Source organism: Sturnira hondurensis, unplaced genomic scaffold (assembly GCF_014824575.4).
Source record: "Sturnira hondurensis isolate 20B ecotype Veracruz unplaced genomic scaffold, ASM1482457v3 Scaffold0005252, whole genome shotgun sequence".
Lineage (NCBI taxonomy): Eukaryota > Metazoa > Chordata > Mammalia > Chiroptera > Phyllostomidae > Sturnira > Sturnira hondurensis.
This window is the reverse complement of record NW_028077883.1, coordinates 3818768-3831190: the sequence shown is the minus strand read 5'-3', so window position 1 is coordinate 3831190 and position 12423 is coordinate 3818768. Positions and strand designations below refer to the sequence as shown.

Genomic DNA, 12423 nt, shown 5'->3' with positions numbered 1-12423 from the left:
CAAGATACCTTAAAAAAATGAAAATGAGAACTCAAAAACCCAAAATTTATGGGACACAGCAAAAGTAGTCCTAAGAGGGGAAATTCATAGCATTACAAGCCTATCTCAAGAAACGAGAAAAATTGGAAATGAACAATCTAATTTTATACTTAAATGGAAAAAGAACAACAAAGCTCAAAGTGGGAAGAACGATGTAATAAAGAGCAAAGCAGAATGAACAAAAGAGTCTAAAAAATAATACAAAAGATCAATAAAACCAAGAACTGATTCTTTGAAAAGACAAACAAGATTGATAAATCCTTAACTGGACTCATCAAGGAAACAAGAGGACCCAAATAAATAAAATCTGAAATGAAAGAGGAGAAGTAACAACTGACATCAAAGAAATACAAAGCATTGTAAGAAAATGTTATGAATGACTATATGCCAATAAATTGGACAATCTGGGTGAAATGGATAAATTCTGAGAAACATAAAATCTTCCAAAAGTGAGTCAGGAAAAATCATGTAATCTGAATAGACAGAATACTACTAGTGAAATTGAAGCACTACTCAAAAAACTCCCAACAAACAAAAGTATTGGACTGGATGGAGTCTCAGGTGAATTTTACCAAAAAATGAAAGAACTAACACCTATCCTTCTCAAATGATTATAACAAATTCAAGAGGAGGGGAAACTCCCAAGCTCATTGTATGAGGCCAGCATTACCCTAATTCCAAAATCAGATAAAGGCACTACAAAAAAAGAAAACTGTAGGCCAATATCCCTGAGGAACATAGATGCTAAAATCTTCACAAAATATTAATAAACCAAATACAGCAATACATCAAAAAGATTATACACCTCGATCAAATAGGATTTATTCCAGGGATGGAAGGTTCGTACAATATGCACAACCCAATAAATGATATACACCACGTAAACAAATGAAGGATAAAAACCATATGATCATGTCAGCAGATGCAGGAAAAACATTTGATAAAATCCAGCACCCATTTATGATAAAATCTCTCACCAAAGTAGAAATAAAGGGAACATATCTGAATGCAATAAAGGCCACACATGACAAATGTACAGTCAACATTATATTCAATGGGCAAAAACTACAAGAGTTTCCCTTAAGATTGGGAATAAGACATGGATATCTGCTTTCACCTCTCTTATCAACGTGGTACTGGAAATCCAAGAGATAGCAATTGGATAAGAAGAAGAAATAAAAGGCATCCAAATTGGAGAGAAGGAAGTAAAACTGTCATTACTTACAGGTGATATGATACTGTATATAGACAACTCTAAAGATTCTGCAAAAAAAAAAAAAAAACCAATTAAGACAGATCAATGAATTCAGTGAAGTAGCAGGATACAAAATAAGTATCTAAAAACAAGTTGTATTTTGATACTCCAGTAATGAACTATCTCAAAGGGAAACTAAGAAAATAATCCTGACCCACACATCTGATCAAAATGGAGGCATAGGTAGACATGCTCACCTCCTTGCTCAACTACAGAGAGAATTACAACTAAATCTCAAAAGACGTAATGGCCAGAACTGTGAGAAAATTTAACTGTACGGAAGTCCGACAACCAAGGATTTAAAGAAACCACATTCATCCAGACTGGTAGGAGGGGTGAGGACATGAAAAAGGGCAGGGAGGTGAGGAGATGCATTGTGGTGCAGATAGGCAGTAGGGTGGGGGAAGGGTGGTCCCACATTCATGTGTTATGGATAAAAATCTGGAGGAGTACCTTGAGAGCAAGCAGTCCCAGTCCCAGTCCAGATCACACAGCCCAAGATTCCAGCACCCAGAAGATAAATCCCCATAACTTCTGGCTACAAAAACCAGTGGGGGTTGAGGCAGAAGAAGAAACAGCCACATTTTTCAGAAAACTCTGCTTAAAGGACCCACACAGTTTTAGAATATATGCAAACCCAGCCACTCTGGAATTCATCCCCAGGGCAATAGCTAGAAGGTTACCAGTAACATATGGGGAGTGGGTGAAGTGACTGGGCAAACTTCCAGAAGCCAGGCAGCAGCACTGTCCCCTCTCTAAGTCTTCTCCCCACACAGAACACCAAAGCAGTAAAGCAGGTTGCCCTGCCCTGGCACCTAGATTCTGCCCCACACAATTTACAGGTCCCTTTTCTACATTAGGCCACACTACTAAGACAGGGAGTCAAAGCAGCTCTACCTAATACACAGAAACAAACACAGGGAGGCTGCCAAAATGAAGAGACAAAGAAATATAGCCCACATGAAAGAACAGAATAAAACCTCAGAAAAAAAGATCTAAACGAAATGTAGATAACTAACCTGTCAGATGCAGAGTTAAAAACACTGGTATTCAGGATGCTCAAAGAACTCATTGGGTACAGGAACAACATAAAGGAAGAAATGAAGGTTACACTGAGTGAAATAAAGGAAAATCCACAGGGAATCAACAGTGAAGGGGAGGAGGCTGGGATTCAAATCAATGATTTGGAAAATAAGAAAGAAACAACTATCCAACTAGAACAGCAAGAAGAAACAAGAATTTTTAAAAAAAGTGAGGAAAGAATAAGAAGCCTCTGGGACATCTCCAAATGTACCAACATCTGAATCATTAGGTTGCTAGAAGAAAAAAAGGAAGAACAAGCAATTGAATACTTACTTGAAAAAATAGTGAAAGAAAACTTCCCTAACTTGGTGAAGGAAATAGACATACAAAGAGTCCCAAACAATTTGGTCCCAAAGAGGACCACACCAAGGCACATCATAATCAAAAGGAGAAAGGTAAAGATAAAGACAGAATTTGAAATGCAGCAAGAGAAAGGAAGAGAGCTATCTGCAAAACAGTTCCCATAAGACTATCAGCTGATTTCTCAAAAAAGACTTTGCAGGCAAGAAGGGACTGGCAAGAAGTACTCAAAGTGATGAAAAGTGAGGACCTACAGCCTAGATGACTCTATCCAGCAAAGCTATCCTTTAGAATGGAAGGGCAAATAAAGTGCTTCTCAAACTATGAACATATTTCCTCATATATCTCCTGAGGCAGAGAAACAGGAAAAAACTAAGTCAGACTACATCAAACTAAAAAGGGTTTGCACAACAAAGGAAACCATCAACAAAATGGAAAGACAACACACTTGATGGGAAAACATTTCTCAATGATACATCTGATAAGGAGTTAATATTCAAAATTTAAAGAACTTATAAAACTCAACACCAAAACACAATTCAGTTAAGAAACGGACAAAAACCTTGAACAAACAGTTCTCCAAGGAAGACATACAAAGGGCCCACAGACATATTAAAAGATGCTCAGCATCACTAGCCATCAGAGACGCAAATTAAAACCACAATGAGATACCACTTCACACCGGTGGGAATGGCCATCATAAACAAATCAACAAACAAGTGTTGGAGAGGATGTGGAGAAAAGGGAGCCCTCGTGCACTGTTGGTGGGAATGAAGACTGGTAGAGCCACTGTGGAAAGCAGTATGGAAATACCTCAAAAAGTCAAAAATGGAGCTACCTTATGACCCAGCGATTCCATTTCTGGGTGCATAAGTGAAGAAATCCAAAACACTGATTCAAAATAATATATGCATCCCTATGTTCATTGCAGCGTTATTTACAATAGCCAAGGTTTGGAAGCAGCACCTACTGAAGTGTCCATTAGTAGATGAGCAGATAAAAAAAGCTGGGGTACATTTACATACTAGAATATGACCTGGTCATAAAAAAGAAGGAAATTTTACTTTTTGCGACAGCCTGGATGGACCTGGAGAGTATAATGCTAAGTGAAATAAGCCAGTTAGAGAAAGACAATTACTGTATGACCTCACTTATATGTGGAATCCAATGAACAAAACAAACTAACAAAACGGATTCATAGATACAGAGAACAGACTGAAAGCTGTCAGAGGGGAGGGGGGTTGTGGGGTTGTATGAAAAAGGTGATAGATTAAGCAAAAAACAGGAAAAAAGAAAAATTTAAAATTAAACAAAAAACTCATAGACACAGACAACAGTACCAGAGGGAAGGGAAGGGTAGTGGGGAGGTAGAAGAGGGCAAAGAGGAGATAAATGGTGATGGAAGGAGACTTGACTTGGGGTGGTGAACACACAATACAATATGCAGATGATGTATTTCAGAACCGTACATCCAAAACCAACATAATTTTATTAACCAATGTCACCCCAATAATTTCCTTAGAAATATATATACCTACAAATACAAAAGATATAAATTATATTATAGAATTTATATGGAAATAAATGGTTAATAATATTACAGGTGTGATGGAAGAAAAGTACATGAATACAGTGACCACAACTCCATGAGATTACATAGTAGCATAATGTCAACAATCAGACCAATTAGGGAGACACTAACGTTTACAAGGTTCTTCTTCTTTGAGATTAAATTCATAGTAAAGCATCCTAATGAGATGATCAAGTGATTTCTTTATGTCTCCACAGGATCACTCAGAGCTTGGAGAGAATTTATAGATCATTCAGTCTAATCTCTTTTCAAAGGGTTGGGAACTGAGGCCTGGGACTGGAGAAAATTTCCCATAGCACAGTTAGCCTTTTTCATTGGTATTAAATTCCTGAAGCACACAGGCACCAATGTGAGGTTTATCAAATGTCTATGCTGTACACGGCTTTTTGTCAGGAAATGGCGTGGACTCAAGGACTTCCTTGGTAAAGTTGGAGTCACTAAACCACGTTTGAGTTTGGGCTGGCTTAAGAGCAAGGGATGAGGGCAGCCAAGGCAGGGGAGGGAGAAGCAAAAAGAGGATGTTAGAATAAGAGTCAGCAGCAGAGGGAAGCAGGCAACAGGAGAAAGCACTGCATTTTCCCGTACCCCACTGACAAAGCCAACTTGTCTATCACTATTGGGTCATCAGTTGGTGTTATGTGAGAACTCATAAAAGATCCCTTTTCCAGGTTCTCTCCACTTCCTTAGGAAAGGACCTTAGAGGATTAAATAGCAGCCTGCTGCAGTGAATAGGGCAGAAGAGTGGTTTTTGTTTTTTTTTTTATGGGGATCAGGAAAGACAGGGCCATTGGGCGTACACCTGGCAGGGCACACAGAATAAGTAGGAAGCACCTCCAAGGCACAGAGCTCTGGGTCGGGAGTGCAGAGAGAAGCAGGAAGCAGGAAGGGGGAGTGGTGTGGCACCACTGCAAAGTTTACCCACTTCAGAGATGCCCATGACAATGCTGAGGAACGAACCTGTGGAAGAAAACTCCCCAGGGTGCTGGCGACCAGTCTCCCTCCCTGTGCCCTTCGGGGAATGATGACCATTGGCATTGCGGCCGGGAACCTTCTCTCACAGCCTCCACTCCCTGTGCACCACTGCTCACTTCCTTGGAACTTTCCAGCTCCATAACTATAACCGCTGCTGTTCACTTCTTTCCTTCTCTCCACGAGGGATAGACCTCACCACCCTGCCCTTCCACCTTTAGTCCATCTATCATCCCTTCTCTTTCAAGTTAACCAACCTCCCTTTCTGCCCTGAACCCACATTCTTCTACTACTTCCTTCCTCCAGTTACTATCTATATCCTTCACTCTGCAGAGTTCTGAGCCCACACGGCCTTGTTCCCTTCCCCATCATACCAGAGGAAGTTTCTCAGTCTGCGCCCAGCTGGAGTGCTCAGCTCACCTGACCTCTAACTGAGCGTCCCTTCCTTGATTTCTCAGAAAACACTGTCTACACTTTTGCTGGGTTTTCTATTTCCTTTGTCAGCTCCTCTGTACCCACATCTCAAATATCAGTGATCTATAAGGTTCCAAACTTGATTGTCTTCTATTACACTTCACTTGCTCTCCTCTAGGTGATTTAATCCACTTCCATGGCTTCAACCAACAGCTGTATGCCAATGACTTCCAGAAATAAACACCTCCCCAGAGTTTACAGTAGGGAGGTGGGAAGGTAGATGGGATCCTCTGGAAAGGGTATAAAATTTCCATTCCCTTACTGTAATCTTCACCGGGATAGCCCACAGGCATTTCAAATTCAGCACATCTAAAACTAAACTTATCTCCCTCTATCTCTACCCCCACATTGATCTTTTTCCTGTGGCCCCTATGTTAATTACCAGCATGAATCCCACTGAGTGGCCCAAGTTGAACACTTGACTTCTCTCTCACCTTTTGAAGCCAATCTCCAAGTTCTCTCCATTCTACCTCCTAAAAAGCTATTAGCCACATCCTCTCCTTTGTATATTCACATCCAGGACTTGGTCTAGGCCTTCAGAGGTAACATTACCCCTGTATCTGCTTACTCCAATCTTTTACACCACAGTCTTAGCTATTACTATAATATGCAAATCTAATTATACCACCCTCCCACCAGAGAAAATTCCAAACTTCTTAGCAAGAAACCCAAGCCTCTTCACATTCTGGCTCCCTTTCCAAAAATACGTTGCTAACCCTCACACAGAACTATTCCTTCAGTCATTTTAGAATGCTAGCCTTCTTTTATACATTGTGCCACCTGCAAAGTTTCCTTCCACTTGAAATGCCTTCCCCTCTTTTATCCAGCTGGCCAACTTACACCTTACTGTGAGACTCTCCTCAAATGTCACCTCCTCCATGAAGCCTTTCCCCACCCAACATCCACCCTGCCACCCCTAAGGGGTCTTCCACTCCTGCCCTCATCACTGAAGAATTAACTGTCCCGTGCTGTGCCAGTGGTACCCTGCACCCTCGTTACTCTCCTTCAATGAGCTAATTACATCTTCATCTCCTGCACCAGACTGCAAGTCCCCTGAAGACAGGGACCCTAACTGGTTCATCTTTGCATCCTTACACCAAGCAAGTACCTGACACAGAAGGCCTCTCATAACTATGGGATGGACAAAGGGTAGGAATTATGTGCTTTCATTTAGAGAGCACTTCATGTGTGTGAAGTCTTAACCCCATTATCTCAAGCCCACACCACCACTAGGAAGGGGATAGACCCCCTTTTGCAAGTGATGGAAAAAAGGTGAAAAGGTGAAGGAATTAAGAAATACAAATTGGTAGTCATAAAAAAAAGTCCTGTCGATGTAAGGTGCAGCATAGGAAGAAAAATCAATAGTATCGTAACAAGTATGTATGGTACCAGATGGGCACTTGAAGTGTCAGGGGGGAGCTTTGTAAAGTATATGGTTGACTAACCACTATGCTGTACACCTGAAATTAATACAAAATGATACTGAATGGAAACTGTCATTGAAAAATAAAGTTATTACAAAACAGAAAAAGAAAAGCTTAGAAAGATGAAGTAGTTTGGCCATGGTTAACAATCAGTAAATTCAGATCTGCTTTTGACGCCTGAGCTCCTGTTTTTATCCACTCTTGTCTACCACGGGATGAAAGAGATGGATAATGGGCTCTAGTTCTAAAAAAGCAAACAGACCAGAAACAACCACGTCTCCTAATCACAGGCTCGGGCCCTGTGCTAGTCCCAAATCCATTACCGCAATGGTGCTTGCACACAGCACAACCATGCTGATGGGCTCCTGGTGGCTCTCAGGGTTCCTCCCAATAAGAAGGGGGGGGGCATTTATCACAATTAGCTCCCTGGACTCTGGCTTTGGATGCACTCCCCCAGAAACATGCAGAGAAGGCTAGATTTCCCCTAAGTACCTTTAGGTTTCAGGTATTGGTGTCCATGCCCTATTCCAGGAACAGAGAACAGGATGTGGGAGATGATGGTAAGTAATGGAAGAGATCACTTTAACGTGTACTCTGGGAAAGCAGCCACCATACTTTACAGTCATTCCGTGTGCAAGTGCTTCACTGCCTAGACTGAGAGGGCCTTCCCACACTGCGCCTAGAGGCTCCGGGTTGACCATGCACCATTGTTGGTACAATCAGCGGTCCATCGCTGAGCACGTACACCCAGTGTTTCCCACCACACTGTATCGTATTGCAGTTCATTGTCTTTTTCAGTCTCTTTCTTTTAGTTTTATGTATTTTCTACTACATGTATTCTACATTGACCTCTTTAATTTCTCTAATTCTAACAACAATTCCGGTCCCATATTTTCCACTAAGGCCTCCACCACCACCACTAAGACTACTCAGCAAATAATTGAAATCAATTGTGCTTACCATGATTATTACACTTCAAATCTCAAATCACAGATGATAACCTTGCCCAAGGTCACTCAGCTAATAAGACACACATGCACATGAGGATTACTTTCCGGTATTCTCTCCCTTTGTACTCCTGGATGCTGTGTTGGGGACTCCTCCTCTCCATTCCCAACCCTTTTCACCTGCCAAATTCCTGTTGGTCCTTCAAGGCTCAACTCAATAATCCCCTCTTCCAGGAACCTTCTCAGGTTTTCTCTCTTCTCTCTCCCACCTGGCTGGCAGGCCTAGGCTTCATCGCTCTATGTTTTTGGTAAAACATGATTGTCAGCTGACTTCTCTATTTCTCCCTTACCAGGCTCTTGGCTCCTCCTGAGCAGGGTAGGGTTGGGGTCTTGTCTTGGGATTGCATGGCACACGGCATAGACCCAACAAATGTTTGCTGAAAACTCAGTAGTGACCTCACTTGTTTGATTTGGTCAAAGGCCTGGTGAATGATGTCCTCTGACTTAGCAGAAGAGATTTCTCATCATGAGCAATGCCATTTCCTCAGAGTCCCATGAACTCATTCTTTCTCACTAGGTTTCCATTGGGCCAAGTAGTTACCATTAGTTGAGGAACTAACACTTTCAGACACTGAGCTGTATGCTTCGTGCACATTACACTTGACCTGACACTACTAAGGAGACATCACTCTCATCTTATGGATGAAGCTGAAAATCAGTTATCCTTAGGAACTGGTCTATTGCCACACAGAAGGAGGCTTAAAAGCATGCATTAAATGCCCTATTGTGTACAGTCATCCCTGTCCTGGAGAGACTCATCAATATTTAAAATGGCGTGTACACACACACACACACACACACAGTGCATATATTTGGATGCTGAAGTAGTGAATGCAGGGTCAACTAGGATTTACAGAGGTTCAAGGTATTTCTACCACATGCATTATCCAGAACATCAGGGAGGTGGTCTTAATTTTTTTATCATATAGAAATTATAATACCTACCTACCTACCTTAAAAAGGCTTAATATGCACCTTTGTCAAGGAGAGACTCCTCCCCACCAGAACTCTACAGGGTGTATATTCTTGCTCTGTAGGTATGGAAAGGATGGTGTAGAGAGCTTAAGCAACTTGCTTAAGGGCACACGGCTGGTTAGCTGTTGCAGCTGGGCTTCCAACCCTGCTTCACTGGCATCCATGGCCTGCATGCCCTCTGCACATCCTCCATGCCAACAGATGTGATTGTGTGATTGTGTGTGTGTGTGTGTGAGGGGGGAGTTTGCCAGGGGAAAAGTTTATCCTGTATCAATCTTTGAGGGTAAAGCTCTGCTGGGGCAGATTCTAGAGAGAGGTGAGGCTGGGAATGAAGTTAATTAATGAATGACCTATGTTCTCTGATGAATAAAAACATGCAGAGAGCAAATGGGTCCATGGTTCCCATAAATCTGACCATGCAGATGGAGTAAAAATTACCCTCATCACCAGTGTACTGATCCTATACATTTCCACCCCGGCTTCTAGCTATGAAGCTCAACTGGTAAAGAAGAAAAACTCTTCCTGATCCATGTGGCCTAGTAGCTTCCCTGCCTCCTTCTGCGTGAGGGGTCTGTAATCGTAGAGTTCACGCCCTGTCGTTCATTTCACAGTGGCCACACCTCCCTGTCTCTGATAACACTGCCTGCACCTGAAAAAACACACTGTTTAGGCAAACATGTTGAAGATACAGCAATATTTAAGGTTTTTCTCTTGGGTAACAGAATGTTCTGCATTTTTCACATAGCTGATGTGGAGAGAGAGAAATGCTCAGAGCAAGATAAAGATGCTCAGAGAAAGCAGTGAGGTGGACACTCAAGTGTACCCAATGTGGGGAAGACAGCTATAAAATGGACTGTCCAGGCATTTCCCACCCAGGGTCTTGAGCATTTAATGACCTGTTGGTGAAGTATCCACAGGCTGTGTTTTTAGCCTCAGGTTTCTTCACTATTGTGATTTGTACTCAATAGCTTCACCATCATTTTCTAAAGATCTTTTGTCTTTAATATACGTAGTACAACTATTTACCTATACAATACAAAACAAAATGCATTTAGAAAGCCACATCTCCTGCAAGTAAATATATAGGCAGATGATGGTCTAAAACCTGAACAATGGAACTATTTAGGGTTACAAACGGATTGTGCCCCTGTGGTTCACTCTGCACACGAGGTTTCAAAACTAAAACCTAAAGAGAAACTCGTTTGAAAGCCCACTTAAAAACATGTTTAGAATGTGGGTATTTTAAACAGAAGGTAAGAAACTAAGTCTGGAGCATTAAAATCAACCAACAAGTATTCCCCATTTCACTTCCCAACCCCCGGGCAACAGTTTTGGCCTCAGGAAATCTAAACCAAATGCGGACAGGAACCAATGTGAGATTTCTCTAGACGCACTTCACTAAAATGTTTGGATACGAACGTGTTTGCAGTGAGTCATAATTTATAGAGCCTCAGTGGCTAATGACCTATGTACCTTGCTTCCTACATTCAAGATCATCCTCAAACCAGCTTGTGCTATCTTTTCCCAGGCCCTGGTCATTTTCATAAAGTTACCAGATCTCAGTTACTAAGGCTGCCAGCCAGCACCCTTTCTAATGCTGTTTTTTCATGATATCTAAACACAGGGAAACCTGATTCTCTTTCTATACTAGGGCTCTCCCCAACCAGGCAGTTAACGCTAGTGAAAGGCGCAGTACTTTTAAGACCTTCCCTTCCCCGCCCTCCACCCCCCCCCCCCNCCCCCCCCCCCCCCCCCCCCCCCCCCCGGAAAAGCTGAGGGGCCTAGGGAGCACTCCAGGTAAAAAGACCGTGTGAAAGATTAATGCGGAGACGTTCTGGGTAACAGCAGGCGTAATAACAGGATATGCTCGTTTCTAGAGGAAGCAGGAGCTGCAATAGCCCCGGGTCAGGAAAGGAGGCGTCAGCAACACCCAAAGGAAACGGGCACGTCAGGGTTTGCAGCGATCTGGCCTGCTTAGGGGCTTTTGCTCCAATCAGGTCCGAGGCTAGTGACCACCTCCTTCCCAGGGAACCAAGCTCGGGCCTCTGGGCACTGGAGGTTATAAAGAGGTACCCATCTGCTCCCTGCCACCTCCGCCAAGGATGGGCAATGGGGTGAAGAGAAAAGGCAAACACCACGCGACGCGGCAGGTGAACTTGTCAACAAGTCAGCCCCAGTCCCAAGGACCTTGAGGTCCTGGAGCCGGAACCGCTGTGGGGGCTAAGCACGAGTGGGTGATGTGGAATGGTGTGGGTCAGGGTGCTTGGGCGCTAGGGAGAGAGATGGGGCCAGAGCCCGGAACGCTTTCCTCCGGCTCCCCCAGGGCTGACGCACGCTCTCTCCGCGCGCGCATCTGCCAGTCCTTCTCAGGCCCGAGGGAGCAGGCGGGGGATGGTAAGGGGCTTCAGAGGTTCCCGCTTGGGAATCAGTGGCAGGAGGAGGCGACCCGCCTGTCACCTGCCGCCCGCGGAGAGCAGAATTGGCAGTCCCAGGCTGGCACCCCATTGCCCTGGCTTCAGGGCGATTCCCACTACAGCCTGCAGCCCGCCCGGTGCATCCCCACCCCGGCCCCGGAGGGCAGGTACCTCGGGCCCCGGCCCCCAGGAGCCTCCCGGCGGCGGTCGGAGCGTCCCTCCAGCTCCCTCAACCGACGTCAGCGTCAGCAGAAGGCAAGGGAAAGGGGCGGGGGAGCGCAGGAACCCGTCCTTCCTGCGGTGGCGGCCGCCAGCCGGAATAGCAACCCGCGGATCCCCGCGCGCGCCCCAGAGCAGCGCAGCGGCGGGGGCGAGCGGGCGCCGGCAGTCCGGGGCCCGCTACCGCCCTCTCCCTCTCTACCTCTCCTTTTCGAGAGCCCTCTTAGCAGAACCTCGGGATCTGGATGAGGAAGGGGGCTATGGCCTCACTTTGCTTGGGCGGGTCCGGGATGGGGCGAGTGAGTCTCTCCCTCTCTCCACTCCCCGGGGTCTTTCCTCCACGCCCACCTCCTGGGGAATCCCCTCTCGCAGCAGCCGCCCAGGAGACCCCGCCCCTGCTCTCCCTTGGGTGTTCCACGTATCCCTAGGTATTGCGTCACAATGACCTGGCCGACAGGTGGGAGCCATAACAAAGGGTTCCTTCCCACTGTGCCCTGAGTAGGGCATGCTACCTGCTTCCACTACAGGTTTTTGTGGCTTTAGGGGATAAGAGATTTCATGACTTGAGTGCCAAGAAAAGTTACTGAGGCCTGTACCCCTGAGTCAGGTTTGGGCTCGAAGGAAAAGGGTGTGTGTGTGTGTGTGTGTGTGTGTGTGTGTGTGTGAGAGAGAG

The 12423-nt window shown here is 44.6% G+C and overlaps 1 protein-coding gene across 7 annotated transcripts in view; it reads right to left on the bottom strand.

The window, feature by feature from the left end:
- Positions 1-12195, bottom strand: part of ICA1 (islet cell autoantigen 1) — a 135864-nt gene extending 123669 nt beyond the window's left edge. For 3 of the 7 annotated variants that reach the window (XM_037046396.1, XM_037046404.1, XM_037046403.1), the window contains exon 1: positions 11703-11898. The gene's annotated coding sequence lies outside the window, so the exon portion shown is untranslated. Of the gene's footprint in view, positions 1-1264; positions 1284-11702; positions 11900-12020 lie in introns of those variants that run through there. The other 4 variants (XM_037046400.1, XM_037046399.1, XM_037046397.1 and 1 more) reach the window with 3 other exon arrangements.
- Between the last annotated feature and the right edge of the window lie 228 nt (positions 12196-12423).